At 45.4% G+C, this 22,500-nt stretch overlaps 65 non-coding genes across 65 annotated transcripts in view; all 65 read left to right on the top strand.

Moving 5' to 3' along the window:
* The first annotated feature begins 23 nt into the window (after positions 1 to 23).
* Positions 24 to 142, top strand: LOC133435950 (5S ribosomal RNA). The gene has a single exon (XR_009779762.1). It is a non-coding gene; the product is annotated as a 5S ribosomal RNA (ribosomal RNA).
* A 199-nt stretch (positions 143 to 341) lies between these two features.
* LOC133435903 (5S ribosomal RNA) lies at positions 342 to 460 on the top strand. The gene has a single exon (XR_009779716.1). It is a non-coding gene; the product is annotated as a 5S ribosomal RNA (ribosomal RNA).
* A 215-nt stretch (positions 461 to 675) lies between these two features.
* On the top strand, positions 676 to 794 carry LOC133436083 (5S ribosomal RNA). Its single transcript, XR_009779890.1, has one exon. It is a non-coding gene; the product is annotated as a 5S ribosomal RNA (ribosomal RNA).
* Positions 795 to 993: 199 nt separating this feature from the next.
* Positions 994 to 1,112, top strand: LOC133435809 (5S ribosomal RNA). The gene has a single exon (XR_009779626.1). It is a non-coding gene; the product is annotated as a 5S ribosomal RNA (ribosomal RNA).
* A 199-nt stretch (positions 1,113 to 1,311) lies between these two features.
* On the top strand, positions 1,312 to 1,430 carry LOC133435864 (5S ribosomal RNA). The gene has a single exon (XR_009779679.1). It is a non-coding gene; the product is annotated as a 5S ribosomal RNA (ribosomal RNA).
* A 217-nt stretch (positions 1,431 to 1,647) lies between these two features.
* On the top strand, positions 1,648 to 1,766 carry LOC133436168 (5S ribosomal RNA). The gene has a single exon (XR_009779969.1). It is a non-coding gene; the product is annotated as a 5S ribosomal RNA (ribosomal RNA).
* A 199-nt stretch (positions 1,767 to 1,965) lies between these two features.
* On the top strand, positions 1,966 to 2,084 carry LOC133436164 (5S ribosomal RNA). The gene has a single exon (XR_009779966.1). It is a non-coding gene; the product is annotated as a 5S ribosomal RNA (ribosomal RNA).
* Positions 2,085 to 2,283: 199 nt separating this feature from the next.
* LOC133435969 (5S ribosomal RNA) lies at positions 2,284 to 2,402 on the top strand. The gene has a single exon (XR_009779779.1). It is a non-coding gene; the product is annotated as a 5S ribosomal RNA (ribosomal RNA).
* Positions 2,403 to 2,618: 216 nt separating this feature from the next.
* Positions 2,619 to 2,737, top strand: LOC133435841 (5S ribosomal RNA). Its single transcript, XR_009779657.1, has one exon. It is a non-coding gene; the product is annotated as a 5S ribosomal RNA (ribosomal RNA).
* A 198-nt stretch (positions 2,738 to 2,935) lies between these two features.
* On the top strand, positions 2,936 to 3,054 carry LOC133435939 (5S ribosomal RNA). The gene has a single exon (XR_009779751.1). It is a non-coding gene; the product is annotated as a 5S ribosomal RNA (ribosomal RNA).
* Positions 3,055 to 3,271: 217 nt separating this feature from the next.
* Positions 3,272 to 3,390, top strand: LOC133436126 (5S ribosomal RNA). Its single transcript, XR_009779930.1, has one exon. It is a non-coding gene; the product is annotated as a 5S ribosomal RNA (ribosomal RNA).
* Positions 3,391 to 3,589: 199 nt separating this feature from the next.
* On the top strand, positions 3,590 to 3,708 carry LOC133435949 (5S ribosomal RNA). The gene has a single exon (XR_009779761.1). It is a non-coding gene; the product is annotated as a 5S ribosomal RNA (ribosomal RNA).
* A 199-nt stretch (positions 3,709 to 3,907) lies between these two features.
* Positions 3,908 to 4,026, top strand: LOC133436049 (5S ribosomal RNA). Its single transcript, XR_009779858.1, has one exon. It is a non-coding gene; the product is annotated as a 5S ribosomal RNA (ribosomal RNA).
* A 215-nt stretch (positions 4,027 to 4,241) lies between these two features.
* On the top strand, positions 4,242 to 4,360 carry LOC133436082 (5S ribosomal RNA). The gene has a single exon (XR_009779889.1). It is a non-coding gene; the product is annotated as a 5S ribosomal RNA (ribosomal RNA).
* A 199-nt stretch (positions 4,361 to 4,559) lies between these two features.
* LOC133435808 (5S ribosomal RNA) lies at positions 4,560 to 4,678 on the top strand. Its single transcript, XR_009779625.1, has one exon. It is a non-coding gene; the product is annotated as a 5S ribosomal RNA (ribosomal RNA).
* Positions 4,679 to 4,877: 199 nt separating this feature from the next.
* Positions 4,878 to 4,996, top strand: LOC133435863 (5S ribosomal RNA). The gene has a single exon (XR_009779678.1). It is a non-coding gene; the product is annotated as a 5S ribosomal RNA (ribosomal RNA).
* A 217-nt stretch (positions 4,997 to 5,213) lies between these two features.
* LOC133436007 (5S ribosomal RNA) lies at positions 5,214 to 5,332 on the top strand. Its single transcript, XR_009779816.1, has one exon. It is a non-coding gene; the product is annotated as a 5S ribosomal RNA (ribosomal RNA).
* Positions 5,333 to 5,531: 199 nt separating this feature from the next.
* LOC133436030 (5S ribosomal RNA) lies at positions 5,532 to 5,650 on the top strand. Its single transcript, XR_009779839.1, has one exon. It is a non-coding gene; the product is annotated as a 5S ribosomal RNA (ribosomal RNA).
* Positions 5,651 to 5,849: 199 nt separating this feature from the next.
* LOC133435968 (5S ribosomal RNA) lies at positions 5,850 to 5,968 on the top strand. Its single transcript, XR_009779778.1, has one exon. It is a non-coding gene; the product is annotated as a 5S ribosomal RNA (ribosomal RNA).
* A 216-nt stretch (positions 5,969 to 6,184) lies between these two features.
* Positions 6,185 to 6,303, top strand: LOC133435855 (5S ribosomal RNA). The gene has a single exon (XR_009779671.1). It is a non-coding gene; the product is annotated as a 5S ribosomal RNA (ribosomal RNA).
* Positions 6,304 to 6,520: 217 nt separating this feature from the next.
* Positions 6,521 to 6,639, top strand: LOC133435947 (5S ribosomal RNA). The gene has a single exon (XR_009779759.1). It is a non-coding gene; the product is annotated as a 5S ribosomal RNA (ribosomal RNA).
* Positions 6,640 to 6,838: 199 nt separating this feature from the next.
* On the top strand, positions 6,839 to 6,957 carry LOC133436048 (5S ribosomal RNA). Its single transcript, XR_009779857.1, has one exon. It is a non-coding gene; the product is annotated as a 5S ribosomal RNA (ribosomal RNA).
* Positions 6,958 to 7,172: 215 nt separating this feature from the next.
* LOC133436081 (5S ribosomal RNA) lies at positions 7,173 to 7,291 on the top strand. Its single transcript, XR_009779888.1, has one exon. It is a non-coding gene; the product is annotated as a 5S ribosomal RNA (ribosomal RNA).
* A 199-nt stretch (positions 7,292 to 7,490) lies between these two features.
* LOC133435807 (5S ribosomal RNA) lies at positions 7,491 to 7,609 on the top strand. Its single transcript, XR_009779624.1, has one exon. It is a non-coding gene; the product is annotated as a 5S ribosomal RNA (ribosomal RNA).
* A 199-nt stretch (positions 7,610 to 7,808) lies between these two features.
* Positions 7,809 to 7,927, top strand: LOC133435862 (5S ribosomal RNA). Its single transcript, XR_009779677.1, has one exon. It is a non-coding gene; the product is annotated as a 5S ribosomal RNA (ribosomal RNA).
* A 217-nt stretch (positions 7,928 to 8,144) lies between these two features.
* On the top strand, positions 8,145 to 8,263 carry LOC133436005 (5S ribosomal RNA). The gene has a single exon (XR_009779814.1). It is a non-coding gene; the product is annotated as a 5S ribosomal RNA (ribosomal RNA).
* A 199-nt stretch (positions 8,264 to 8,462) lies between these two features.
* On the top strand, positions 8,463 to 8,581 carry LOC133436028 (5S ribosomal RNA). Its single transcript, XR_009779837.1, has one exon. It is a non-coding gene; the product is annotated as a 5S ribosomal RNA (ribosomal RNA).
* A 199-nt stretch (positions 8,582 to 8,780) lies between these two features.
* On the top strand, positions 8,781 to 8,899 carry LOC133435967 (5S ribosomal RNA). The gene has a single exon (XR_009779777.1). It is a non-coding gene; the product is annotated as a 5S ribosomal RNA (ribosomal RNA).
* A 216-nt stretch (positions 8,900 to 9,115) lies between these two features.
* LOC133435844 (5S ribosomal RNA) lies at positions 9,116 to 9,234 on the top strand. Its single transcript, XR_009779660.1, has one exon. It is a non-coding gene; the product is annotated as a 5S ribosomal RNA (ribosomal RNA).
* A 217-nt stretch (positions 9,235 to 9,451) lies between these two features.
* LOC133436125 (5S ribosomal RNA) lies at positions 9,452 to 9,570 on the top strand. The gene has a single exon (XR_009779929.1). It is a non-coding gene; the product is annotated as a 5S ribosomal RNA (ribosomal RNA).
* Positions 9,571 to 9,769: 199 nt separating this feature from the next.
* Positions 9,770 to 9,888, top strand: LOC133436151 (5S ribosomal RNA). The gene has a single exon (XR_009779953.1). It is a non-coding gene; the product is annotated as a 5S ribosomal RNA (ribosomal RNA).
* Positions 9,889 to 10,087: 199 nt separating this feature from the next.
* LOC133436047 (5S ribosomal RNA) lies at positions 10,088 to 10,206 on the top strand. Its single transcript, XR_009779856.1, has one exon. It is a non-coding gene; the product is annotated as a 5S ribosomal RNA (ribosomal RNA).
* A 215-nt stretch (positions 10,207 to 10,421) lies between these two features.
* LOC133436080 (5S ribosomal RNA) lies at positions 10,422 to 10,540 on the top strand. The gene has a single exon (XR_009779887.1). It is a non-coding gene; the product is annotated as a 5S ribosomal RNA (ribosomal RNA).
* Positions 10,541 to 10,739: 199 nt separating this feature from the next.
* On the top strand, positions 10,740 to 10,858 carry LOC133436120 (5S ribosomal RNA). Its single transcript, XR_009779924.1, has one exon. It is a non-coding gene; the product is annotated as a 5S ribosomal RNA (ribosomal RNA).
* A 199-nt stretch (positions 10,859 to 11,057) lies between these two features.
* On the top strand, positions 11,058 to 11,176 carry LOC133435806 (5S ribosomal RNA). Its single transcript, XR_009779623.1, has one exon. It is a non-coding gene; the product is annotated as a 5S ribosomal RNA (ribosomal RNA).
* A 216-nt stretch (positions 11,177 to 11,392) lies between these two features.
* On the top strand, positions 11,393 to 11,511 carry LOC133435933 (5S ribosomal RNA). The gene has a single exon (XR_009779746.1). It is a non-coding gene; the product is annotated as a 5S ribosomal RNA (ribosomal RNA).
* Positions 11,512 to 13,340: 1,829 nt separating this feature from the next.
* LOC133435942 (5S ribosomal RNA) lies at positions 13,341 to 13,459 on the top strand. The gene has a single exon (XR_009779754.1). It is a non-coding gene; the product is annotated as a 5S ribosomal RNA (ribosomal RNA).
* Positions 13,460 to 13,658: 199 nt separating this feature from the next.
* On the top strand, positions 13,659 to 13,777 carry LOC133436027 (5S ribosomal RNA). Its single transcript, XR_009779836.1, has one exon. It is a non-coding gene; the product is annotated as a 5S ribosomal RNA (ribosomal RNA).
* Positions 13,778 to 13,976: 199 nt separating this feature from the next.
* On the top strand, positions 13,977 to 14,095 carry LOC133436175 (5S ribosomal RNA). Its single transcript, XR_009779976.1, has one exon. It is a non-coding gene; the product is annotated as a 5S ribosomal RNA (ribosomal RNA).
* Positions 14,096 to 14,311: 216 nt separating this feature from the next.
* On the top strand, positions 14,312 to 14,430 carry LOC133435839 (5S ribosomal RNA). Its single transcript, XR_009779656.1, has one exon. It is a non-coding gene; the product is annotated as a 5S ribosomal RNA (ribosomal RNA).
* A 199-nt stretch (positions 14,431 to 14,629) lies between these two features.
* On the top strand, positions 14,630 to 14,748 carry LOC133435832 (5S ribosomal RNA). Its single transcript, XR_009779649.1, has one exon. It is a non-coding gene; the product is annotated as a 5S ribosomal RNA (ribosomal RNA).
* Positions 14,749 to 14,965: 217 nt separating this feature from the next.
* LOC133436124 (5S ribosomal RNA) lies at positions 14,966 to 15,084 on the top strand. The gene has a single exon (XR_009779928.1). It is a non-coding gene; the product is annotated as a 5S ribosomal RNA (ribosomal RNA).
* Positions 15,085 to 15,283: 199 nt separating this feature from the next.
* LOC133435946 (5S ribosomal RNA) lies at positions 15,284 to 15,402 on the top strand. The gene has a single exon (XR_009779758.1). It is a non-coding gene; the product is annotated as a 5S ribosomal RNA (ribosomal RNA).
* Positions 15,403 to 15,601: 199 nt separating this feature from the next.
* LOC133435901 (5S ribosomal RNA) lies at positions 15,602 to 15,720 on the top strand. The gene has a single exon (XR_009779714.1). It is a non-coding gene; the product is annotated as a 5S ribosomal RNA (ribosomal RNA).
* Positions 15,721 to 15,935: 215 nt separating this feature from the next.
* On the top strand, positions 15,936 to 16,054 carry LOC133436050 (5S ribosomal RNA). The gene has a single exon (XR_009779859.1). It is a non-coding gene; the product is annotated as a 5S ribosomal RNA (ribosomal RNA).
* Positions 16,055 to 16,253: 199 nt separating this feature from the next.
* Positions 16,254 to 16,372, top strand: LOC133435805 (5S ribosomal RNA). Its single transcript, XR_009779622.1, has one exon. It is a non-coding gene; the product is annotated as a 5S ribosomal RNA (ribosomal RNA).
* A 199-nt stretch (positions 16,373 to 16,571) lies between these two features.
* LOC133436052 (5S ribosomal RNA) lies at positions 16,572 to 16,690 on the top strand. Its single transcript, XR_009779861.1, has one exon. It is a non-coding gene; the product is annotated as a 5S ribosomal RNA (ribosomal RNA).
* A 217-nt stretch (positions 16,691 to 16,907) lies between these two features.
* LOC133436167 (5S ribosomal RNA) lies at positions 16,908 to 17,026 on the top strand. Its single transcript, XR_009779968.1, has one exon. It is a non-coding gene; the product is annotated as a 5S ribosomal RNA (ribosomal RNA).
* Positions 17,027 to 17,225: 199 nt separating this feature from the next.
* Positions 17,226 to 17,344, top strand: LOC133436026 (5S ribosomal RNA). Its single transcript, XR_009779835.1, has one exon. It is a non-coding gene; the product is annotated as a 5S ribosomal RNA (ribosomal RNA).
* A 199-nt stretch (positions 17,345 to 17,543) lies between these two features.
* Positions 17,544 to 17,662, top strand: LOC133435966 (5S ribosomal RNA). The gene has a single exon (XR_009779776.1). It is a non-coding gene; the product is annotated as a 5S ribosomal RNA (ribosomal RNA).
* A 216-nt stretch (positions 17,663 to 17,878) lies between these two features.
* On the top strand, positions 17,879 to 17,997 carry LOC133435838 (5S ribosomal RNA). Its single transcript, XR_009779655.1, has one exon. It is a non-coding gene; the product is annotated as a 5S ribosomal RNA (ribosomal RNA).
* Positions 17,998 to 18,195: 198 nt separating this feature from the next.
* On the top strand, positions 18,196 to 18,314 carry LOC133435821 (5S ribosomal RNA). The gene has a single exon (XR_009779638.1). It is a non-coding gene; the product is annotated as a 5S ribosomal RNA (ribosomal RNA).
* A 217-nt stretch (positions 18,315 to 18,531) lies between these two features.
* Positions 18,532 to 18,650, top strand: LOC133436123 (5S ribosomal RNA). The gene has a single exon (XR_009779927.1). It is a non-coding gene; the product is annotated as a 5S ribosomal RNA (ribosomal RNA).
* A 199-nt stretch (positions 18,651 to 18,849) lies between these two features.
* LOC133435945 (5S ribosomal RNA) lies at positions 18,850 to 18,968 on the top strand. The gene has a single exon (XR_009779757.1). It is a non-coding gene; the product is annotated as a 5S ribosomal RNA (ribosomal RNA).
* Positions 18,969 to 19,167: 199 nt separating this feature from the next.
* Positions 19,168 to 19,286, top strand: LOC133436046 (5S ribosomal RNA). The gene has a single exon (XR_009779855.1). It is a non-coding gene; the product is annotated as a 5S ribosomal RNA (ribosomal RNA).
* Positions 19,287 to 19,501: 215 nt separating this feature from the next.
* LOC133436079 (5S ribosomal RNA) lies at positions 19,502 to 19,620 on the top strand. The gene has a single exon (XR_009779886.1). It is a non-coding gene; the product is annotated as a 5S ribosomal RNA (ribosomal RNA).
* A 199-nt stretch (positions 19,621 to 19,819) lies between these two features.
* Positions 19,820 to 19,938, top strand: LOC133435804 (5S ribosomal RNA). Its single transcript, XR_009779621.1, has one exon. It is a non-coding gene; the product is annotated as a 5S ribosomal RNA (ribosomal RNA).
* Positions 19,939 to 20,137: 199 nt separating this feature from the next.
* Positions 20,138 to 20,256, top strand: LOC133435861 (5S ribosomal RNA). The gene has a single exon (XR_009779676.1). It is a non-coding gene; the product is annotated as a 5S ribosomal RNA (ribosomal RNA).
* Positions 20,257 to 20,473: 217 nt separating this feature from the next.
* Positions 20,474 to 20,592, top strand: LOC133436004 (5S ribosomal RNA). The gene has a single exon (XR_009779813.1). It is a non-coding gene; the product is annotated as a 5S ribosomal RNA (ribosomal RNA).
* Positions 20,593 to 20,791: 199 nt separating this feature from the next.
* LOC133436025 (5S ribosomal RNA) lies at positions 20,792 to 20,910 on the top strand. Its single transcript, XR_009779834.1, has one exon. It is a non-coding gene; the product is annotated as a 5S ribosomal RNA (ribosomal RNA).
* Positions 20,911 to 21,109: 199 nt separating this feature from the next.
* LOC133435965 (5S ribosomal RNA) lies at positions 21,110 to 21,228 on the top strand. The gene has a single exon (XR_009779775.1). It is a non-coding gene; the product is annotated as a 5S ribosomal RNA (ribosomal RNA).
* A 216-nt stretch (positions 21,229 to 21,444) lies between these two features.
* Positions 21,445 to 21,563, top strand: LOC133435810 (5S ribosomal RNA). Its single transcript, XR_009779627.1, has one exon. It is a non-coding gene; the product is annotated as a 5S ribosomal RNA (ribosomal RNA).
* Positions 21,564 to 21,780: 217 nt separating this feature from the next.
* LOC133436121 (5S ribosomal RNA) lies at positions 21,781 to 21,899 on the top strand. The gene has a single exon (XR_009779925.1). It is a non-coding gene; the product is annotated as a 5S ribosomal RNA (ribosomal RNA).
* Positions 21,900 to 22,098: 199 nt separating this feature from the next.
* LOC133436150 (5S ribosomal RNA) lies at positions 22,099 to 22,217 on the top strand. Its single transcript, XR_009779952.1, has one exon. It is a non-coding gene; the product is annotated as a 5S ribosomal RNA (ribosomal RNA).
* A 199-nt stretch (positions 22,218 to 22,416) lies between these two features.
* The window catches only part of LOC133436000 (5S ribosomal RNA), a 119-nt gene continuing 35 nt past the window's right edge, over positions 22,417 to 22,500 (top strand). Inside the window, exon 1 of the ribosomal RNA XR_009779809.1 lies at positions 22,417 to 22,500. This exon is cut by the window's right edge and continues 35 nt beyond it. This is a non-coding gene — a ribosomal RNA (5S ribosomal RNA).

The following is a 22,500-nucleotide window of genomic DNA, read 5'->3' as shown; positions in this document are numbered from 1 at the left end:
AGGTATTTCAAGCTGCAACTTCTGCTCACGGCCATACCAGCCTGGATGCGCCCGATCTCGTCTGATCTCGGAAGCTAAGCAGGGTCGGGCCTGGTTAGTACTTGGGTGGGAGACCGCCTGGGAATACCAGGTGCTGTAAGCTTTTTCAACCAGCAGAGAACGCTCTCGCTTAATCTAGCCACACATATTTCAACGTGGTAACAGCGACAGCTCACGTCCTAAAGTGTTTTGCACATGGTTAAGGCACTTTAACTCCAACAAATAAAACCAACAAATCAATGACTTATATTCTATGACTTATCTTCAACTCCATATAAGAGGTATTTCAAGCAGCAGCTTCTGCTTACGGCCATACCAGCCTGGATGCGCCTGATCTCGTCTGATCTCGGAAGCTAAGCAGGGTCGGGCCTGGTTAGTACTTGGATGGGAGACCGCCTGGGAATACCAGGTGCTGTAAGCTTTTTCAACCAGCAGAGAACACTCTCGCTTAATCTACCCACACATATTTCAACGTGGTAACAGCGACAGCTCACGTCCTAAAGTGTTTTGCACATGGTTAAGGCACTTTAACTCCAACAAATAAGCGCTTCTAAATTATTATCACCAACAAATCAATGACTTATATTATGACTTATCTTCAACTCCATATCAGACGTATTTCAAGCTGCAGCTTCTGCTTAAGGCCATACCAGCCTGGATGCGCCCGATCTCGTCTGATCTCGGAAGCTAAGCAGGGTCGGGCTTGGTTAGTACTTGGATGGGAGACCGCCTGGGAATACCAGGTGCTGTAAGCTTTTTCAACCAGCAGAGAGCGCTCTCGCTTAATTTAACCACACATATTTCAACGTGGTAACAGCGACAGCTCACGTCCTAAAGTGTTTTGCACATGGTTAAGGCACTTTAACTCCGACAAATAAAACCAACAAATCAATGACTTATATTCTATGACTTATCTTCAACTCCATATAAGAGGTATTTCAAGCTGCAGCATCTGCTTACGGCCATACCAGCCTGGATGCGCCCGATCTCGTCTGATCTCGGAAGCTAAGCAGGGTCGGGCCTGGTTAGTACTTGGATGGGAGACCGCCTGGGAATACCAGGTGCTGTAAGCTTTTTCAACCAGCAGAGAACGCTCTCGCTTAATCTACCCACACATATTTCAACGTGGTAACAGCGACAGCTCACGTCCTAAAGTGTTTTGCACATAGTTAAGGCACTTTAACTCCAACAAATAAAACCAACAAATCAATGACTTTTATTCTATGACTTATCTTCAACTCCATATAAGAGGTATTTCAAGCAGGAGCTTCTGCTTACGGCAATACCAGCCTGGAAGCGCCCGATCTCGTCTGATCTCGGAAGCTAAGCAGGGTAGGGCCTGGTTAGTACTTGGATGGGAGACCGCCTGGGAATACCAGGTGCTGTAAGCATTTTCAACCAGCAGAGAGCGCTCTCGCTTAATCTACGCACACATATTTCAACGTGGTAACAGCGACAGCTCACGTCCTAAAGTGTTTTTCACATGTTTAAGGCACTTTAACTCCAACAAATAAGCGCTTCTAAATTATTATCACCAACAAATCAATGACTTATATTATATTACTTATCTTCAACTCCATATAAGAGGTATTTCAAGCAGCAGCTTCTGCTTACGGCCATACCAGCCTGGATGCGCCCAATCTCGTCTGATCTCGGAAGCTAAGCAGGGTCGGGCCTGGTTAGTACTTGGATGGGAGACCGCCTGGGAATACCAGTTGCTGTAAGCATTTTCAACCTGCAGAGAGCGGTCTCGCTTAATCTACCCACACATATTTCAACGTGGTAACAGCGACAGCTCCCGTCCTAAAGTGTTTTGCACATGGTTAAGGCACTTTAACTCCAACAAATAAAACCAACAAATCAATGACTTATATGCTATGACTTATCTTCAACTCCATATAAGAGGTATTTCAAGCTGCAGCTTCTGCTTAGGGCCATACCAGCCTGGATGCGCCCAAACTCGTCTGATCTCGGAAGCTAAGCAGGGTCGGGCCTGGTTAGTACTTGGATGGGAGACCGCCTGGGAATACCAGGTGCTGTAAGCTTTTTCAACCAGCAGAGAGGACTCTCGCTTAATCTACCCAAACATATTTCAACGTGGTAACAGCGACAGCTCTCGTCCTAAAGTGTTTTGCACATGGTTAAGGCACTTTAACTCCAACAAATAAAACCAACAAATCAATTACATATATTCTATGACTTATCTTCAACTCCATATAAGAGGTATTTCAAGCTGCAACTTCTGCTTACGGCCATACCAGCCTGGATGCGCCCGATCTCGTCTGATCTCGGAAGCTAAGCAGGGTCGAGCCTGGTTAGTACTTGGATGGGAGACCGCCTGGGAATACCAGGTGCTGTAAGCTTTTTCAACCAGCAGAGAACGCTCTCGCTTAATCTACCCACACATATTTCAACGTGGTAACAGCGGCAGCTCACGTCCTAAAGTGTTTTGCACATGGTTAAGGCACTTTAACTCCAACAAATAAGCGCTTCTAAATTATTATCACCAACAAATCAATGACTTGTATTATATACTTATCTTCAACTCCATATCAGAGGTATTTCAAGCTGCAGCTTCAGCTTACGGCCATACCAGCCTGGATGCGCCCGATCTCGTCTGATCTCGGAAGCTAAGCAGGGTCGGGCCTGGTTAGTACTTGGATGGGAGACCGCCTGGGAATACCAGGTGCTGTAAGCATTTTCACCAGCAGAGAGCGCTCTCGCTTAATCTACCCACACATATTTCAACGTGGTAACAGCGACAGCTCACGTCCTAAAGTGTTTTGCACATGGTTAAGGCACTTTAACTCCAACAAATAAAACCAACAAATCAATGACTTATATGCTATGACTTATCTTCAACTCCATATAAGAGATATTTCAAGCTGCAGCTTCTGCTTACGGCCATACCAGCCTGGATGCGCCCGATCTCGTCTGATCTCGGAAGCTAAGCAGGGTCGGGCCTGGGTAGTACTTGGATGGGAGACCGCCTGGGAATACCATGTGCTGTAAGCTTTTTCAACCAGCAGAGAACGCTCTTGCTTAATCTAGCCACACATATTTCAACGTGGTAACAGCGACAGCTCACGTCCTAAAGTGTTTTGCACATGGTTAAGGCACTTTAACTCCAACAAATAAGCGCTTCTAAATTATTATCACCAACAAATCAATGACTTATATTATATGACTTATCTTCAACTCCATATAAGAGGTATTTCAAGCTGCAGCTTCTGCATAGGGCCATACCAGCCTGGATGCGCCCGAACTCGTCTGATCTCGGAAGCTAAGCAGGGTCGGGCCTGGTTAGTACTTGGATGGGAGACCGCCTGGGAATACCAGGTGCTGTAAGCTTTTTCCAACAGCAGAGAGGGCTCTCGCTTAATCTACCCGCACATATTTCAACGTGGTAACAGCGACAGCTCTCGTCCTAAAGTGTTTTGCACATGGTTAAGGCACTTTAACTCCAACAAATAAAACCAACAAATCAATGACATATATTCTATGACTTATCTTCAACTCCATATAAGAGGTATTTCAAGCTGCAACTTCTGCTCACGGCCATACCAGCCTGGATGCGCCCGATCTCGTCTGATCTCGGAAGCTAAGCAGGGTCGGGCCTGGTTAGTACTTGGGTGGGAGACCGCCTGGGAATACCAGGTGCTGTAAGCTTTTTCAACCAGCAGAGAACGCTCTCGCTTAATCTAGCCACACATATTTCAACGTGGTAACAGCGACAGCTCACGTCCTAAAGTGTTTTGCACATGGTTAAGGCACTTTAACTCCAACAAATAAAACCAACAAATCAATGACTTATATTCTATGACTTATCTTCAACTCCATATAAGAGGTATTCCAAGCAGCAGCTTCTGCTTACGGCCATACCAGCCTGGATGCGCCTGATCTCGTCTGATCTCGGAAGCTAAGCAGGGTCGGGCCTGGTTAGTTCTTGGATGGGAGACCGCCTGGGAATACCAGGTGCTGTAAGCTTTTTCAACCAGCAGAGAACACTCTCGCTTAATCTACCCACACATATTTCAACGTGGTAACAGCGACAGCTCACGTCCTAAAGTGTTTTGCACATGGTTAAGGCACTTTAACTCCAACAAATAAGCGCTTCTAAATTATTATCACCAACAAATCAATGACTTATATTATGACTTATCTTCAACTCCATATCAGACGTATTTCAAGCTGCAGCTTCTGCTTAAGGCCATACCAGCCTGGATGCGCCCGATCTCGTCTGATCTCGGAAGCTAAGCAGGGTCGGGCTTGGTTAGTACTTGGATGGGAGACCGCCTGGGAATACCAGGTGCTGTAAGCTTTTTCAACCAGCAGAGAGCGCTCTCGCTTAATTTAACCACACATATTTCAACGTGGTAACAGCGACAGCTCACGTCCTAAGGTGTTTTGCACATGGTTAAGGCACTTTAACTCCGACAAATAAAACCAACAAATCAATGACTTATATTCTATGACTTATCTTCAACTCCATATAAGAGGTATTTCAAGCTGCAGCATCTGCTTACGGCCATACCAGCCTGGATGCGCCCGATCTCGTCTGATCTCGGAAGCTAAGCAGGGTCGGGCCTGGTTAGTACTTGGATGGGAGACCGCCTGGGAATACCAGGTGCTGTAAGCTTTTTCAACCAGCAGAGAACGCTCTCGCTTAATCTACCCACACATATTTCAACGTGGTAACAGCGACAGCTCACGTCCTAAAGTGTTTTGCACATAGTTAAGGCACTTTAACTCCAACAAATAAAACCAACAAATCAATGACTTTTATTCTATGACTTATCTTCAACTCCATATAAGAGGTATTTCAAGCAGGAGCTTCTGCTTACGGCAATACCAGCCTGGAAGCGCCCGATCTCGTCTGATCTCGGAAGCTAAGCAGGGTAGGGCCTGGTTAGTACTTGGATGGGAGACCGCCTGGGAATACCAGGTGCTGTAAGCATTTTCAACCAGCAGAGAGCGCTCTCGCTTAATCTACGCACACATATTTCAACGTGGTAACAGCGACAGCTCACGTCCTAAAGTGTTTTTCACATGTTTAAGGCACTTTAACTCCAACAAATAAGCGCTTCTAAATTATTATCACCAACAAATCAATGACTTATATTATATTACTTATCTTCAACTCCATATAAGAGGTATTTCAAGCAGCAGCTTCTGCTTACGGCCATACCAGCCTGGATGCGCCCAATCTCGTCTGATCTCGGAAGCTAAGCAGGGTCGGGCCTGGTTAGTACTTGGATGGGAGACCGCCTGGGAATACCAGGTGCTGTAAGCATTTTCAACCTGCAGAGAGCGGTCTCGCTTAATCTACCCACACATATTTCAACGTGGTAACAGCGACAGCTCCCGTCCTAAAGTGTTTTGCACATGGTTAAGGCACTTTAACTCCAACAAATAAAACCAACAAATCAATGACTTATATGCTATGACTTATCTTCAACTCCATATAAGAGGTATTTCAAGCTGCAGCTTCTGCTTAGGGCCATACCAGCCTGGATGCGCCCGAACTCGTCTGATCTCGGAAGCTAAGCAGGGTCGGGCCTGGTTAGTACTTGGATGGGAGACCGCCTGGGAATACCAGGTGCTGTAAGCTTTTTCAACCAGCAGAGAGGACTCTCGCTTAATCTACCCAAACATATTTCAACGTGGTAACAGCGACAGCTCTCGTCCTAAAGTGTTTTGCACATGGTTAAGGCACTTTAACTCCAACAAATAAAACCAACAAATCAATGACATATATTCTATGACTTATCTTCAACTCCATATAAGAGGTATTTCAAGCTGCAACTTCTGCTTACGGCCATACCAGCCTGGATGCGCCCGATCTCGTCTGATCTCGGAAGCTAAGCAGGGTCGAGCCTGGTTAGTACTTGGATGGGAGACCGCCTGGGAATACCAGGTGCTGTAAGCTTTTTCAACCAGCAGAGAACGCTCTCGCTTAATCTACCCACACATATTTCAACGTGGTAACAGCGGCAGCTCACGTCCTAAAGTGTTTTGCACATGGTTAAGGCACTTTAACTCCAACAAATAAGCGCTTCTAAATTATTATCACCAACAAATCAATGACTTGTATTATATACTTATCTTCAACTCCATATCAGAGGTATTTCAAGCTGCAGCTTCAGCTTACGGCCATACCAGCCTGGATGCGCCCGATCTCGTCTGATCTCGGAAGCTAAGCAGGGTCGGGCCTGGGTAGTACTTGGATGGGAGACCGCCTGGGAATACCAGGTGCTGTAAGCTTTTTCAACCAGCAGAGAACGCTCTTGCTTAATCTAGCCACACATATTTCAACGTGGTAACAGCGACAGCTCACGTCCTAAAGTGTTTTGCACATGGTTAAGGCACTTTAACTCCAACAAATAAGCGCTTCTAAATTATTATCACCAACAAATCAATGACTTATATTCTATGACTTATCTTCAACTCCATATAAGAGGTATTTCAAGCTGCAACTTCTGCTCACGGCCATACCAGCCTGGATGCGCCCGATCTCGTCTGATCTCGGAAGCTAAGCAGGGTCGGGCCTGGTTAGTACTTGGGTGGGAGACCGCCTGGGAATACCAGGTGCTGTAAGCTTTTTCAACCAGCAGAGAACGCTCTCGCTTAATCTAGCCACACATATTTCAACGTGGTAACAGCGACAGCTCACGTCCTAAAGTGTTTTGCACATGGTTAAGGCACTTTAACTCCAACAAATAAAACCAACAAATCAATGACTTATATTCTATGACTTATCTTCAACTCCATATAAGAGGTATTCCAAGCAGCAGCTTCTGCTTACGGCCATACCAGCCTGGATGCGCCTGATCTCGTCTGATCTCGGAAGCTAAGCAGGGTCGGGCCTGGTTAGTTCTTGGATGGGAGACCGCCTGGGAATACCAGGTGCTGTAAGCTTTTTCAACCAGCAGAGAACACTCTCGCTTAATCTACCCACACATATTTCAACGTGGTAACAGCGACAGCTCACGTCCTAAAGTGTTTTGCACATGGTTAAGGCACTTTAACTCCAACAAATAAGCGCTTCTAAATTATTATCACCAACAAATCAATGACTTATATTATGACTTATCTTCAACTCCATATCAGACGTATTTCAAGCTGCAGCTTCTGCTTAAGGCCATACCAGCCTGGATGCGCCCGATCTCGTCTGATCTCGGAAGCTAAGCAGGGTCGGGCTTGGTTAGTACTTGGATGGGAGACCGCCTGGGAATACCAGGTGCTGTAAGCTTTTTCAACCAGCAGAGAGCGCTCTCGCTTAATTTAACCACACATATTTCAACGTGGTAACAGCGACAGCTCACGTCCTAAAGTGTTTTGCACATGGTTAAGGCACTTTAACTCCGACAAATAAAACCAACAAATCAATGACTTATATTCTATGACTTATCTTCAACTCCATATAAGAGGTATTTCAAGCTGCAGCATCTGCTTACGGCCATACCAGCCTGGATGCGCCCGATCTCGTCTGATCTCGGAAGCTAAGCAGGGTCGGGCCTGGTTAGTACTTGGATGGGAGACCGCCTGGGAATACCAGGTGCTGTAAGCTTTTTCAACCAGCAGAGAACGCTCTCGCTTAATCTACCCACACATATTTCAACGTGGTAACAGCGACAGCTCACGTCCTAAAGTGTTTTGCACATAGTTAAGGCACTTTAACTCCAACAAATAAAACCAACAAATCAATGACTTTTATTCTATGACTTATCTTCAACTCCATATAAGAGGTATTTCAAGCAGGAGCTTCTGCTTACGGCAATACCAGCCTGGAAGCGCCCGATCTCGTCTGATCTCGGAAGCTAAGCAGGGTAGGGCCTGGTTAGTACTTGGATGGGAGACCGCCTGGGAATACCAGGTGCTGTAAGCATTTTCAACCAGCAGAGAGCGCTCTCGCTTAATCTACGCACACATATTTCAACGTGGTAACAGCGACAGCTCACGTCCTAAAGTGTTTTTCACATGTTTAAGGCACTTTAACTCCAACAAATAAGCGCTTCTAAATTATTATCACCAACAAATCAATGACTTATATTATATTACTTATCTTCAACTCCATATAAGAGGTATTTCAAGCAGCAGCTTCTGCTTACGGCCATACCAGCCTGGATGCGCCCAATCTCGTCTGATCTCGGAAGCTAAGCAGGGTCGGGCCTGGTTAGTACTTGGATGGGAGACCGCCTGGGAATACCAGGTGCTGTAAGCATTTTCAACCTGCAGAGAGCGGTCTCGCTTAATCTACCCACACATATTTCAACGTGGTAACAGCGACAGCTCCCGTCCTAAAGTGTTTTGCACATGGTTAAGGCACTTTAACTCCAACAAATAAAACCAACAAATCAATGACTTATATGCTATGACTTATCTTCAACTCCATATAAGAGGTATTTCAAGCTGCAGCTTCTGCTTAGGGCCATACCAGCCTGGATGCGCCCGAACTCGTCTGATCTCGGAAGCTAAGCAGGGTCGGGCCTGGTTAGTACTTGGATGGGAGACCGCCTGGGAATACCAGGTGCTGTAAGCTTTTTCAACCAGCAGAGAGGACTCTCGCTTAATCTACCCAAACATATTTCAACGTGGTAACAGCGACAGCTCTCGTCCTAAAGTGTTTTGCACATGGTTAAGGCACTTTAACTCCAACAAATAAAACCAACAAATCAATGACATATATTCTATGACTTATCTTCAACTCCATATAAGAGGTATTTCAAGCTGCAACTTCTGCTTACGGCCATACCAGCCTGGATGCGCCCGATCTCGTCTGATCTCGGAAGCTAAGCAGGGTCGAGCCTGGTTAGTACTTGGATGGGAGACCGCCTGGGAATACCAGGTGCTGTAAGCTTTTTCAACCAGCAGAGAACGCTCTCGCTTAATCTACCCACACATATTTCAACGTGGTAACAGCGGCAGCTCACGTCCTAAAGTGTTTTGCACATGGTTAAGGCACTTTAACTCCAACAAATAAGCGCTTCTAAATTATTATCACCAACAAATCAATGACTTGTATTATATACTTATCTTCAACTCCATATCAGAGGTATTTCAAGCTGCAGCTTCAGCTTACGGCCATACCAGCCTGGATGCGCCCGATCTCGTCTGATCTCGGAAGCTAAGCAGGGTCGGGCCTGGGTAGTACTTGGATGGGAGACCGCCTGGGAATACCAGGTGCTGTAAGCTTTTTCAACCAGCAGAGAACGCTCTTGCTTAATCTAGCCACACATATTTCAACGTGGTAACAGCGACAGCTCACGTCCTAAAGTGTTTTGCACATGGTTAAGGCACTTTAACTCCAACAAATAAGCGCTTCTAAATTATTATCACCAACAAATCAATGACTTATATTATATGACTTATCTTCAACTCCATATAAGAGGTATTTCAAGCTGCAGCTTCTGCATAGGGCCATACCAGCCTGGATGCGCCCGAACTCGTCTGATCTCGGAAGCTAAGCAGGGTCGGGCCTGGTTAGTACTTGGATGGGAGACCGCCTGGGAATACCAGGTGCTGTAAGCTTTTTCCAACAGCAGAGAGGGCTCTCGCTTAATCTACCCGCACATATTTCAACGTGGTAACAGCGACAGCTCTCGTCCTAAAGTGTTTTGCACATGGTTAAGGCACTTTAACTCCAACAAATAAAACCAACAAATCAATGACATATATTCTATGACTTATCTTCAACTCCATATAAGAGGTATTTCAAGCTGCAACTTCTGCTCACGGCCATACCAGCCTGGATGCGCCCGATCTCGTCTGATCTCGGAAGCTAAGCAGGGTCGGGCCTGGTTAGTACTTGGTTGGGAGACCGCCTGGGAATACCAGATGCTGTAAGCTTTTTCAACCAGCAGAGAACGCTCTCGCTTAATCTAGCCACACATATTTCAACGTGGTAACAGCGACAGCTCACGTCCTAAAGTGTTTTGCACATGGTTAAGGCACTTTAACTCCAACAAATAAAACCAACAAATCAATGACTTATATTCTATGACTTATCTTCAACTCCATATAAGAGGTATTTCAAGCAGCAGATTCTGCTTACGGCCATACCAGCCTGGATGCGCCTGATCTCGTCTGATCTCGGAAGCTAAGCAGGGTCGGGCCTGGTTAGTTCTTGGATGGGAGACCGCCTGGGAATACCAGGTGCTGTAAGCTTTTTCAACCAGCAGAGAACACTCTCGCTTAATCTACCCACACATATTTCAACGTGGTAACAGCGACAGCTCACGTCCTAAAGTGTTTTGCACATGGTTAAGGCACTTTAACTCCAACAAATAAGCGCTTCTAAATTATTATCACCAACAAATCAATGACTTATATTATGACTTATCTTCAACTCCATATCAGACGTATTTCAAGCTGCAGCTTCTGCTTAAGGCCATACCAGCCTGGATGCGCCCGATCTCGTCTGATCTCGGAAGCTAAGCAGGGTCGGGCTTGGTTAGTACTTGGATGGGAGACCGCCTGGGAATACCAGGTGCTGTAAGCTTTTTCAACCAGCAGAGAGCGCTCTCGCTTAATTTAACCACACATATTTCAACGTGGTAACAGCGACAGCTCACGTCCTAAAGTGTTTTGCACATGGTTAAGGCACTTTAACTCCGACAAATAAAACCAACAAATCAATGACTTATATTCTATGACTTATCTTCAACTCCATATAAGAGGTATTTCAAGCTGCAGCATCTGCTTACGGCTATACCAGCCTGGATGCGCCCGGTCTCGTCTAATCTCGGAAGCTAAGCAGGGTCGGGCCTGGTTAGTACTTGGATGGGAGACCGCCTGGGAATACCAGGTGCTGTAAGCTTTTTCAACCTGCAGAGAGCGCTCTCGCTTAATCTACCCACACATATTTCAACGTGGTAACAGCGACAGCTCACGTCCTAAAGTGTTTTGCACATGGTTAAGGCACTTTAACTCCAACAAATAAAACCAACAGATCAATGACTTATATTCTATGACTTATCTTCAACTCCATATAAGAGGTATTTCAAGCTGCAGCTTCTGCTTACGGCCATACCAGCCTGGATGCGCCCGATCTCGTCTGATCTCGGAAGCTAAGCAGGGTCGGGCCTGGTTAGTACTTGGATGGGAGACCGCCTGGGAATACCAGGTGCTGTAAGCTTTTTCAACCTGCAGAGAGCGCTCTCGCTTAATCTACCCACACATATTTCAACGTGGTAACAGCGACAGCTCACGTCCTAAAGTGTTTTGCACATGGTTAAGGCACTTTAACTCCAACAAATAAGCGCTTCTAAATTATTATCACCAACAAATCAATGACTTGTATTATATACTTATCTTCAACTCCATATAAGAAGTATTTCAAGCTGGAGCTTCAGCTTACGGCCATACCAGCCTGGATGCGCCCGATCTCGTCTGATCTCAGAAGCTAAGCAGGATCGGGCCTGGTTAGTACTTGGATGGGAGACCGCCTGGGAATACCAGGTGCTGTAAGCTTTTTCAACCAGCAGAGAGCGCTCTCGCTTACAGTTTTTCTCAGTCGCTTTGGTGCTATTCTCAGATCAGAATGAAAGTTCTCATAACTATTAGTTCAACCTCCACAACATGTAGTCCTTTGTCCACATCATAGTAGCAGTTTCTCCTTCCTCTGAACAAATTGCAAATGCTTTTGGACATGTATCAGTTGCTCTCATACAATTCTCTACTGTTTTACAACATTATCATTTGTTTATGTCATGTCAGTCAAAATGAACTATACTTATGGACGCTGAATAGTCATTTCCTAAAAAACTAATAGTCCTCATTTCATTGCTTTAGTCATTACATACAAAATTGTTGAACAAGTTATCAAATTGTGTCAAGCTAATTTACTGTAATACCTTTCTTTATCATTTTTTCCTGGAAATCTCTCTAAATTGAACAATTGCTCTCAGGTGAACTTCAGTTTTCACTCATGAGGAGGTGTGTGAAGCATTTAGTTGCAACCACTGACATCCCAGGCCAACGCGGAGGAAATATCACAATGTGTGCAGCCATCTCGGAGAATGGAGTCCTCACCCATATCCCACGCATTGGTCCATATGATACACAACACCTGCTCCCTTTTTTAGACTCTCTTTACAGGGATATAATCCCCGAGAATGAGAGGGGTGGAGGCCAACAGAGCAATTATGTGGTTGTATGGGATAATGTCCGTTTTCACCTTTCACCTCTGGTCAGGCAGTGGTTTGCGGCACATGATGACAGGATGCTGGTCGAGTATCTCCCTCCCTACTCCCCATTCCTTAATCCGATTGAGGAGTTTTTTTCTGCTTGGAGGTGGAAGGTTTATGACCGGCGTCCACATACACAAATGGCCCTGCAAGCAGCCATGGATGCAGCATGTGACGACATCACAGCAGATTCATGCAGAGGGTGGATTCGCCACTCCAGAAGATACTTTCCTCGTTGCATTGCAAGGGATGATATCCGTTGTGATGTAGATGAAAATATGTGGCCAGACAGACAGGAACGTCTGGATGTGCCAGAATGATTTACTGTACCTATGTTCAGTTAGAATATGTACTGCTATAGTGTATTGTTCACATTTGTGCACAGCTTTACCAAAAAGGTGTTTCTTATGTTTGTTCTACAGTAAATTAGTGACTGTAGTGTATTTTTCTTTTGCACAATGCTGTAGAATTGCAAAGAGCATACAGTAAAAATGTGAAACATACATATTCAGTGTCTTGTACTCAGTTACTCCCCTAACTACAGCAATGTGTAACTTTACTGTAGTTTTCAAATGGCTGTACAAGTAGTGTATAGTTCTGCCTTGAGCATTTTCAGGTAGTGTCACCAAGTCCTGACCTTTTTTTTTACATTAGAAAACTCTTAGAGAATATAGTGTCCTAATGAAAACATGACAAAGCCATTTGACTATCATGCTCATAAACGATGGTGACAGGACTTCTCATTTTGACGACACTGGCAGTTTCATTGACATGAGTACTTGCTTTTGAGGGATAGACAATCCATTTTGAGCAAGTGACGCGCTTTTGCAGGTCATCCACTAGGTTTTGCAGTTTGTGATAATTGTTCTGAGAAATGCACTAAGTGTTGTGCAAATGTTAAGAGTGATCTGAGAATAGCACCAAAGCGACTGAGAAAAACTGTAATCTACCCACACATATTTCAACGTGGTAACAGCGACAGCTCACGTCCTAAAGTGTTTTCCACATGGTTAAGGCACTTTAACTCCAACAAATAAAACCAACAGATCAATGACTTATATTCTATGACTTATCTTCAACTCCATATAAGAGGTATTTCAAGCTGCAGCTTCTGCTTTCGGCCATACCAGCCTGGATGCGCCCGATCTCGTCTGATCTCGGAAGCTAAGCAGGGTTGGGCCTGGTTAGTACTTGGATGGGAGACCGCCTGGGAATACCAGGTGCTGTAAGTTTTTTCAACCTGCAGAGAGCGGTCTCGCTTAATCTACCCACACATATTTCAACGTGGTAACAGCGACAGCTCCCGTCCTAAAGTGTTTTGCACATGGTTAAGGCACTTTAACTCCAACAAATAAAACCAACAAATCAATGACTTATATGCTATGACTTATCTTCAACTCCATATAAGAGGTATTTCAAGCTGCAGCTTCTGCTTAGGGCCATACCAGCCTGGATGCGCCCGAACTCGTCTGATCTCGGAAGCTAAGCAGGGTCGGGCCTGGTTAGTACTTGGATGGGAGACCGCCTGGGAATACCAGGTGCTGTAAGCTTTTTCAACCAGCAGAGAGGACTCTCGCTTAATCTACCCAAACATATTTCAACGTGGTAACAGCGACAGCTCTCGTCCTAAAGTGTTTTGCACATGGTTAAGGCACTTTAACTCCAACAAATAAAACCAACAAATCAATGACATATATTCTATGACTTATCTTCAACTCCATATAAGAGGTATTTCAAGCTGCAACTTCTGCTTACGGCCATACCAGCCTGGATGCGCCCGATCTCGTCTGATCTCGGAAGCTAAGCAGGGTCGAGCCTTTTTAGTACTTGGATGGGAGACCGCCTGGGAATACCAGGTGCTGTAAGCTTTTTCAACCAGCAGAGAACGCTCTCGCTTAATCTACCCACACATATTTCAACGTGGTAACAGCGGCAGCTCACGTCCTAAAGTGTTTTGCACATGGTTAAGGCACTTTAAATCCAACAAATAAGCGCTTCTAAATTATTATCACCAACAAATCAATGACTTGTATTATATACTTATCTTCAACTCCATATCAGAGGTATTTCAAGCTACAGCTTCAGCTTACGGCCATACCAGCCTGGATGCGCCCGATCTCGTCTGATCTCGGAAGCTAAGCAGGGTCGGGCCTGGTTAGTACTTGGATGGGAGACCGCCTGGGAATACCAGGTGCTGTAAGCATTTTCAACCAGCAGAGAGCGCTCTCGCTTAATCTACCCACACATATTTCAACGTGGTAACAGCGACAGCTCACGTCCTAAAGTGTTTTGCACATGGTTAAGGCACTTTAACTCCAACAAATAAAACCAACAAATCAATGACTTATATGCTATGACTTATCTTCAACTCCATATAAGAGATATTTCAAGCTGCAGCTTCTGCTTACGGCCATACCAGCCTGGATGCGCCCGATCTCGTCTGATCTCGGAAGCTAAGCAGGGTCGGGCCTGGGTAGTACTTGGATGGGAGACCGCCTGGGAATACCAGGTGCTGTAAGCTTTTTCAACCAGCAGAGAACGCTCTTGCTTAATCTAGCCACACATATTTCAACGTGGTAACAGCGACAGCTCACGTCCTAAAGTGTTTTGCACATGGTTAAGGCACTTTAACTCCAACAAATAAGCGCTTCTAAATTATTATCACCAACAAATCAATGACTTATATTATATGACTTATCTTCAACTCCATATAAGAGGTATTTCAAGCTGCAGCTTCTGCATAGGGCCATACCAGCCTGGATGCGCCCGAACTCGTCTGATCTCGGAAGCTAAGCAGGGTCGGGCCTGGTTAGTACTTGGATGGGAGACCGCCTGGGAATACCAGGTGCTGTAAGCTTTTTCCAACAGCAGAGAGGGCTCTCGCTTAATCTACCCGCACATATTTCAACGTGGTAACAGCGACAGCTCTCGTCCTAAAGTGTTTTGCACATGGTTAAGGCACTTTAACTCCAACAAATAAAACCAACAAATCAATGACATATATTCTATGACTTATCTTCAACTCCATATAAGAGGTATTTCAAGCTGCAACTTCTGCTCACGGCCATACCAGCCTGGATGCGCCCGATCTCGTCTGATCTCGGAAGCTAAGCAGGGTCGGGCCTGGTTAGTACTTGGGTGGGAGACCGCCTGGGAATACCAGGTGCTGTAAGCTTTTTCAACCAGCAGAGAACGCTCTCGCTTAATCTAGCCACACATATTTCAACGTGGTAACAGCGACAGCTCACGTCCTAAAGTGTTTTGCACATGGTTAAGGCACTTTAACTCCAACAAATAAAACCAACAAATCAATGACTTATATTCTATGACTTATCTTCAACTCCATATAAGAGGTATTTCAAGCAGCAGCTTCTGCTTACGGCCATACCAGCCTGGATGCGCCTGATCTCGTCTGATCTCGGAAGCTAAGCAGGGTCGGGCCTGGTTAGTACTTGGATGGGAGACCGCCTGGGAATACCAGGTGCTGTAAGCTTTTTCAACCAGCAGAGAACACTCTCGCTTAATCTACCCACACATATTTCAACGTGGTAACAGCGACAGCTCACGTCCTAAAGTGTTTTGCACATGGTTAAGGCACTTTAACTCCAACAAATAAGCGCTTCTAAATTATTATCACCAACAAATCAATGACTTATATTATGACTTATCTTCAACTCCATATCAGACGTATTTCAAGCTGCAGCTTCTGCTTAAGGCCATACCAGCCTGGATGCGCCCGATCTCGTCTGATCTCGGAAGCTAAGCAGGGTAGGGCTTGGTTAGTACTTGGATGGGAGACCGCCTGGGAATACCAGGTGCTGTAAGCTTTTTCAACCAGCAGAGAGCGCTCTCGCTTAATTTAACCACACATATTTCAACGTGGTAACAGCGACAGCTCACGTCCTAAAGTGTTTTGCACATGGTTAAGGCACTTTAACTCCGACAAATAAAACCAACAAATCAATGACTTATATTCTATGACTTATCTTCAACTCCATATAAGAGGTATTTCAAGCTGCAGCATCTGCTTACGGCCATACCAGCCTGGATGCGCCCGATCTCGTCTGATCTCGGAAGCTAAGCAGGGTCGGGCCTGGTTAGTACTTGGATGGGAGACCGCCTGGGAATACCAGGTGCTGTAAGCTTTTTCAACCAGCAGAGAACGCTCTCGCTTAATCTACCCACACATATTTCAACGTGGTAACAGCGACAGCTCACGTCATAAAGTGTTTTGCACATAGTTAAGGCACTTTAACTCCAACAAATAAAACCAACAAATCAATGACTTTTATTCTATGACTTATCTTCAACTCCATATAAGAGGTATTTCAAGCAGGAGCTTCTGCTTACGGCAATACAAGCCTGGAAGCGCCCGATCTCGTCTGATCTCGGAAGCTAAGCAGGGTAGGGCCTGGTTAGTACTTGGATGGGAGACCGCCTGGGAATACCAGGTGCTGTAAGCATTTTCAACCAGCAGAGAGCGCTCTCGCTTAATCTACGCACACATATTTCAACGTGGTAACAGCGACAGCTCACGTCCTAAAGTGTTTTTCACATGTTTAAGGCACTTTAACTCCAACAAATAAGCGCTTCTAAATTATTATCACCAACAAATCAATGACTTATATTATATTACTTATCTTCAACTCCATATAAGAGGTATTTCAAGCAGCAGCTTCTGCTTACGGCCATACCAGCCTGGATGCGCCCAATCTCGTCTGATCTCGGAAGCTAAGCAGGGTCGGGCCTGGTTAGTACTTGGATGGGAGACCGCCTGGGAATACCAGTTGCTGTAAGCATTTTCAACCTGCAGAGAGCGGTCTCGCTTAATCTACCCACACATATTTCAACGTGGTAACAGCGACAGCTCCCGTCCTAAAGTGTTTTGCACATGGTTAAGGCACTTTAACTCCAACAAATAAAACCAACAAATCAATGACTTATATGCTATGACTTATCTTCAACTCCATATAAGAGGTATTTCAAGCTGCAGCTTCTGCTTAGGGCCATACCAGCCTGGATGCGCCCGAACTCGTCTGATCTCGGAAGCTAAGCAGGGTCGGGCCTGGTTAGTACTTGGATGGGAGACCGCCTGGGAATACCAGGTGCTGTAAGCTTTTTCAACCAGCAGAGAGGACTCTCGCTTAATCTACCCAAACATATTTCAACGTGGTAACAGCGACAGCTCTCGTCCTAAAGTGTTTTGCACATGGTTAAGGCACTTTAACTCCAACAAATAAAACCAACAAATCAATTACATATATTCTATGACTTATCTTCAACTCCATATAAGAGGTATTTCAAGCTGCAACTTCTGCTTACGGCCATACCAGCCTGGATGCGCCCGATCTCGTCTGATCTCGGAAGCTAAGCAGGGTCGAGCCTGGTTAGTACTTGGATGGGAGACCGCCTGGGAATACCAGGTGCTGTAAGCTTTTTCAACCAGCAGAGAACGCTCTCGCTTAATCTACCCACACATATTTCAACGTGGTAACAGCGGCAGCTCACGTCCTAAAGTGTTTTGCACATGGTTAAGGCACTTTAACTCCAACAAATAAGCGCTTCTAAATTATTATCACCAACAAATCAATGACTTGTATTATATACTTATCTTCAACTCCATATCAGAGGTATTTCAAGCTGCAGCTTCAGCTTACGGCCATACCAGCCTGGATGCGCCCGATCTCGTCTGATCTCGGAAGCTAAGCAGGGTCGGGCCTGGTTAGTACTTGGATGGGAGACCGCCTGGGAATACCAGGTGCTGTAAGCATTTTCACCAGCAGAGAGCGCTCTCGCTTAATCTACCCACACATATTTCAACGTGGTAACAGCGACAGCTCACGTCCTAAAGTGTTTTGCACATGGTTAAGGCACTTTAACTCCAACAAATAAAACCAACAAATCAATGACTTATATGCTATGACTTATCTTCAACTCCATATAAGAGATATTTCAAGCTGCAGCTTCTGCTTACGGCCATACCAGCCTGGATGCGCCCGATCTCGTCTGATCTCGGAAGCTAAGCAGGGTCGGGCCTGGGTAGTACTTGGATGGGAGACCGCCTGGGAATACCAGGTGCTGTAAGCTTTTTCAACCAGCAGAGAACGCTCTTGCTTAATCTAGCCACACATATTTCAACGTGGTAACAGCGACAGCTCACGTCCTAAAGTGTTTTGCACATGGTTAAGGCACTTTAACTCCAACAAATAAGCGCTTCTAAATTATTATCACCAACAAATCAATGACTTATATTATATGACTTATCTTCAACTCCATATAAGAGGTATTTCAAGCTGCAGCTTCTGCATAGGGCCATACCAGCCTGGATGCGCCCGAACTCGTCTGATCTCGGAAGCTAAGCAGGGTCGGGCCTGGTTAGTACTTGGATGGGAGACCGCCTGGGAATACCAGGTGCTGTAAGCTTTTTCCAACAGCAGAGAGGGCTCTCGCTTAATCTACCCGCACATATTTCAACGTGGTAACAGCGACAGCTCTCGTCCTAAAGTGTTTTGCACATGGTTAAGGCACTTTAACTCCAACAAATAAAACCAACAAATCAATGACATATATTCTATGACTTATCTTCAACTCCATATAAGAGGTATTTCAAGCTGCAACTTCTGCTCACGGCCATACCAGCCTGGATGCGCCCGATCTCGTCTGATCTCGGAAGCTAAGCAGGGTCGGGCCTGGTTAGTACTTGGGTGGGAGACCGCCTGGGAATACCAGGTGCTGTAAGCTTTTTCAACCAGCAGAGAACGCTCTCGCTTAATCTAGCCACACATATTTCAACGTGGTAACAGCGACAGCTCACGTCCTAAAGTGTTTTGCACATGGTTAAGGCACTTTAACTCCAACAAATAAAACCAACAAATCAATGACTTATATTCTATGACTTATCTTCAACTCCATATAAGAGGTATTTCAAGCAGCAGCTTCTGCTTACGGCCATACCAGCCTGGATGCGCCTGATCTCGTCTGATCTCGGAAGCTAAGCAGGGTCGGGCCTGGTTAGTTCTTGGATGGGAGACCGCCTGGGAATACCAGGTGCTGTAAGCTTTTTCAACCAGCAGAGAACACTCTCGCTTAATCTACCCACACATATTTCAACGTGGTAACAGCGACAGCTCACGTCCTAAAGTGTTTTGCACATGGTTAAGGCACTTTAACTCCAACAAATAAGCGCTTCTAAATTATTATCACCAACAAATCAATGACTTATATTATGACTTATCTTCAACTCCATATCAGACGTATTTCAAGCTGCAGCTTCTGCTTAAGGCCATACCAGCCTGGATGCGCCCGATCTCGTCTGATCTCGGAAGCTAAGCAGGGTCGGGCTTGGTTAGTACTTGGATGGGAGACCGCCTGGGAATACCAGGTGCTGTAAGCTTTTTCAACCAGCAGAGAGCGCTCTCGCTTAATTTAACCACACATATTTCAACGTGGTAACAGCGACAGCTCACGTCCTAAAGTGTTTTGCACATGGTTAAGGCACTTTAACTCCGACAAATAAAACCAACAAATCAATGACTTATATTCTATGACTTATCTTCAACTCCATATAAGAGGTATTTCAAGCTGCAGCATCTGCTTACGGCCATACCAGCCTGGATGCGCCCGATCTCGTCTGATCTCGGAAGCTAAGCAGGGTCGGGCCTGGTTAGTACTTGGATGGGAGACCGCCTGGGAATACCAGGTGCTGTAAGCTTTTTCAACCAGCAGAGAACGCTCTCGCTTAATCTACCCACACATATTTCAACGTGGTAACAGCGACAGCTCACGTCCTAAAGTGTTTTGCACATAGTTAAGGCACTTTAACTCCAACAAATAAAACCAACAAATCAATGACTTTTATTCTATGACTTATCTTCAACTCCATATAAGAGGTATTTCAAGCAGGAGCTTCTGCTTACGGCAATACCAGCCTGGAAGCGCCCGATCTCGTCTGATCTCGGAAGCTAAGCAGGGTAGGGCCTGGTTAGTACTTGGATGGGAGACCGCCTGGGAATACCAGGTGCTGTAAGCATTTTCAACCAGCAGAGAGCGCTCTCGCTTAATCTACGCACACATATTTCAACGTGGTAACAGCGACAGCTCACGTCCTAAAGTGTTTTTCACATGTTTAAGGCACTTTAACTCCAACAAATAAGCGCTTCTAAATTATTATCACCAACAAATCAATGACTTATATTATATTACTTATCTTCAACTCCATATAAGAGGTATTTCAAGCAGCAGCTTCTGCTTACGGCCATACCAGCCTGGATGCGCCCAATCTCGTCTGATCTCGGAAGCTAAGCAGGGTCGGGCCTGGTTAGTACTTGGATGGGAGACCGCCTGGGAATACCAGGTGCTGTAAGCATTTTCAACCTGCAGAGAGCGGTCTCGCTTAATCTACCCACACATATTTCAACGTGGTAACAGCGACAGCTCCCGTCCTAAAGTGTTTTGCACATGGTTAAGGCACTTTAACTCCAACAAATAAAACCAACAAATCAATGACTTATATGCTATGACTTATCTTCAACTCCATATAAGAGGTATTTCAAGCTGCAGCTTCTGCTTAGGGCCATACCAGCCTGGATGCGCCCGAACTCGTCTGATCTCGGAAGCTAAGCAGGGTCGGGCCTGGTTAGTACTTGGATGGGAGACCGCCTGGGAATACCAGGTGCTGTAAGCTTTTTCAACCAGCAAAGAGGACTCTCGCTTAATCTACCCAAACATATTTCAACGTGGTAACAGCGACAGATCTCGTCCTAAAGTGTTTTGCACATGGTTAAGGCACTTTAACTCCAACAAATAAAACCAACAAATCAATGACATATATTCTATGACTTATCTTCAACTCCATATAAGAGGTATTTCAAGCTGCAACTTCTGCTTACGGCCATACCAGCCTGGATGCGCCCGATCTCGTCTGATCTCGGAAGCTAAGCAGGGTCGAGCCTGGTTAGTACTTGGATGGGAGACCGCCTGGGAATACCAGGTGCTGTAAGCTTTTTCAACCAGCAGAGAACGCTCTCGCTTAATCTACCCACACATATTTCAACGTGGTAACAGCGGCAGCTCACGTCCTAAAGTGTTTTGCACATGGTTAAGGCACTTTAACTCCAACAAATAAGCGCTTCTAAATTATTATCACCAACAAATCAATGACTTGTATTATATACTTATCTTCAACTCCATATCAGAGGTATTTCAAGCTGCAGCTTCAGCTTACGGCCATACCAGCCTGGATGCGCCCGATCTCGTCTGATCTCGGAAGCTAAGCAGGGTCGGGCCTGGGTAGTACTTGGATGGGAGACCGCCTGGGAATACCAGGTGCTGTAAGCTTTTTCAACCAGCAGAGAACGCTCTTGCTTAATCTAGCCACACATATTTCAACGTGGTAACAGCGACAGCTCACGTCCTAAAGTGTTTTGCACATGGTTAAGGCACTTTAACTCCAACAAATAAGCGCTTCTAAATTATTATCACCAACAAATCAATGACTTATATTATATGACTTATCTTCAACTCCATATAAGAGGTATTTCAAGCTGCAGCTTCTGCATAGGGCCATACCAGCCTGGATGCGCCCGAACTCGTCTGATCTCGGAAGCTAAGCAGGGTCGGGCCTGGTTAGTACTTGGATGGGAGACCGCCTGGGAATACCAGGTGCTGTAAGCTTTTTCCAACAGCAGAGAGGGCTCTCGCTTAATCTACCCGCACATATTTCAACGTGGTAACAGCGACAGCTCTCGTCCTAAAGTGTTTTGCACATGGTTAAGGCACTTTAACTCCAACAAATAAAACCAACAAATCAATGACATATATTCTATGACTTATCTTCAACTCCATATAAGAGGTATTTCAAGCTGCAACTTCTGCTCACGGCCATACCAGCCTGGATGCGCCCGATCTCGTCTGATCTCGGAAGCTAAGCAGGGTCGGGCCTGGTTAGTACTTGGTTGGGAGACCGCCTGGGAATACCAGATGCTGTAAGCTTTTTCAACCAGCAGAGAACGCTCTCGCTTAATCTAGCCACACATATTTCAACGTGGTAACAGCGACAGCTCACGTCCTAAAGTGTTTTGCACATGGTTAAGGCACTTTAACTCCAACAAATAAAACCAACAAATCAATGACTTATATTCTATGACTTATCTTCAACTCCATATAAGAGGTATTTCAAGCAGCAGCTTCTGCTTACGGCCATACCAGCCTGGATGCGCCTGATCTCATCTGATCTCGGAAGCTAAGCAGGGTCGGGCCTGGTTAGTTCTTGGAT

This window comes from Cololabis saira, unplaced genomic scaffold (genome assembly GCF_033807715.1).
Source record: "Cololabis saira isolate AMF1-May2022 unplaced genomic scaffold, fColSai1.1 scf057, whole genome shotgun sequence".
In the NCBI taxonomy this organism is placed as follows: Eukaryota; Metazoa; Chordata; class Actinopteri; order Beloniformes; family Belonidae; genus Cololabis; species Cololabis saira.
The sequence above is the reverse complement of the archived record's forward strand: the minus strand, read 5'-3'. Positions and strand labels throughout refer to the sequence as shown.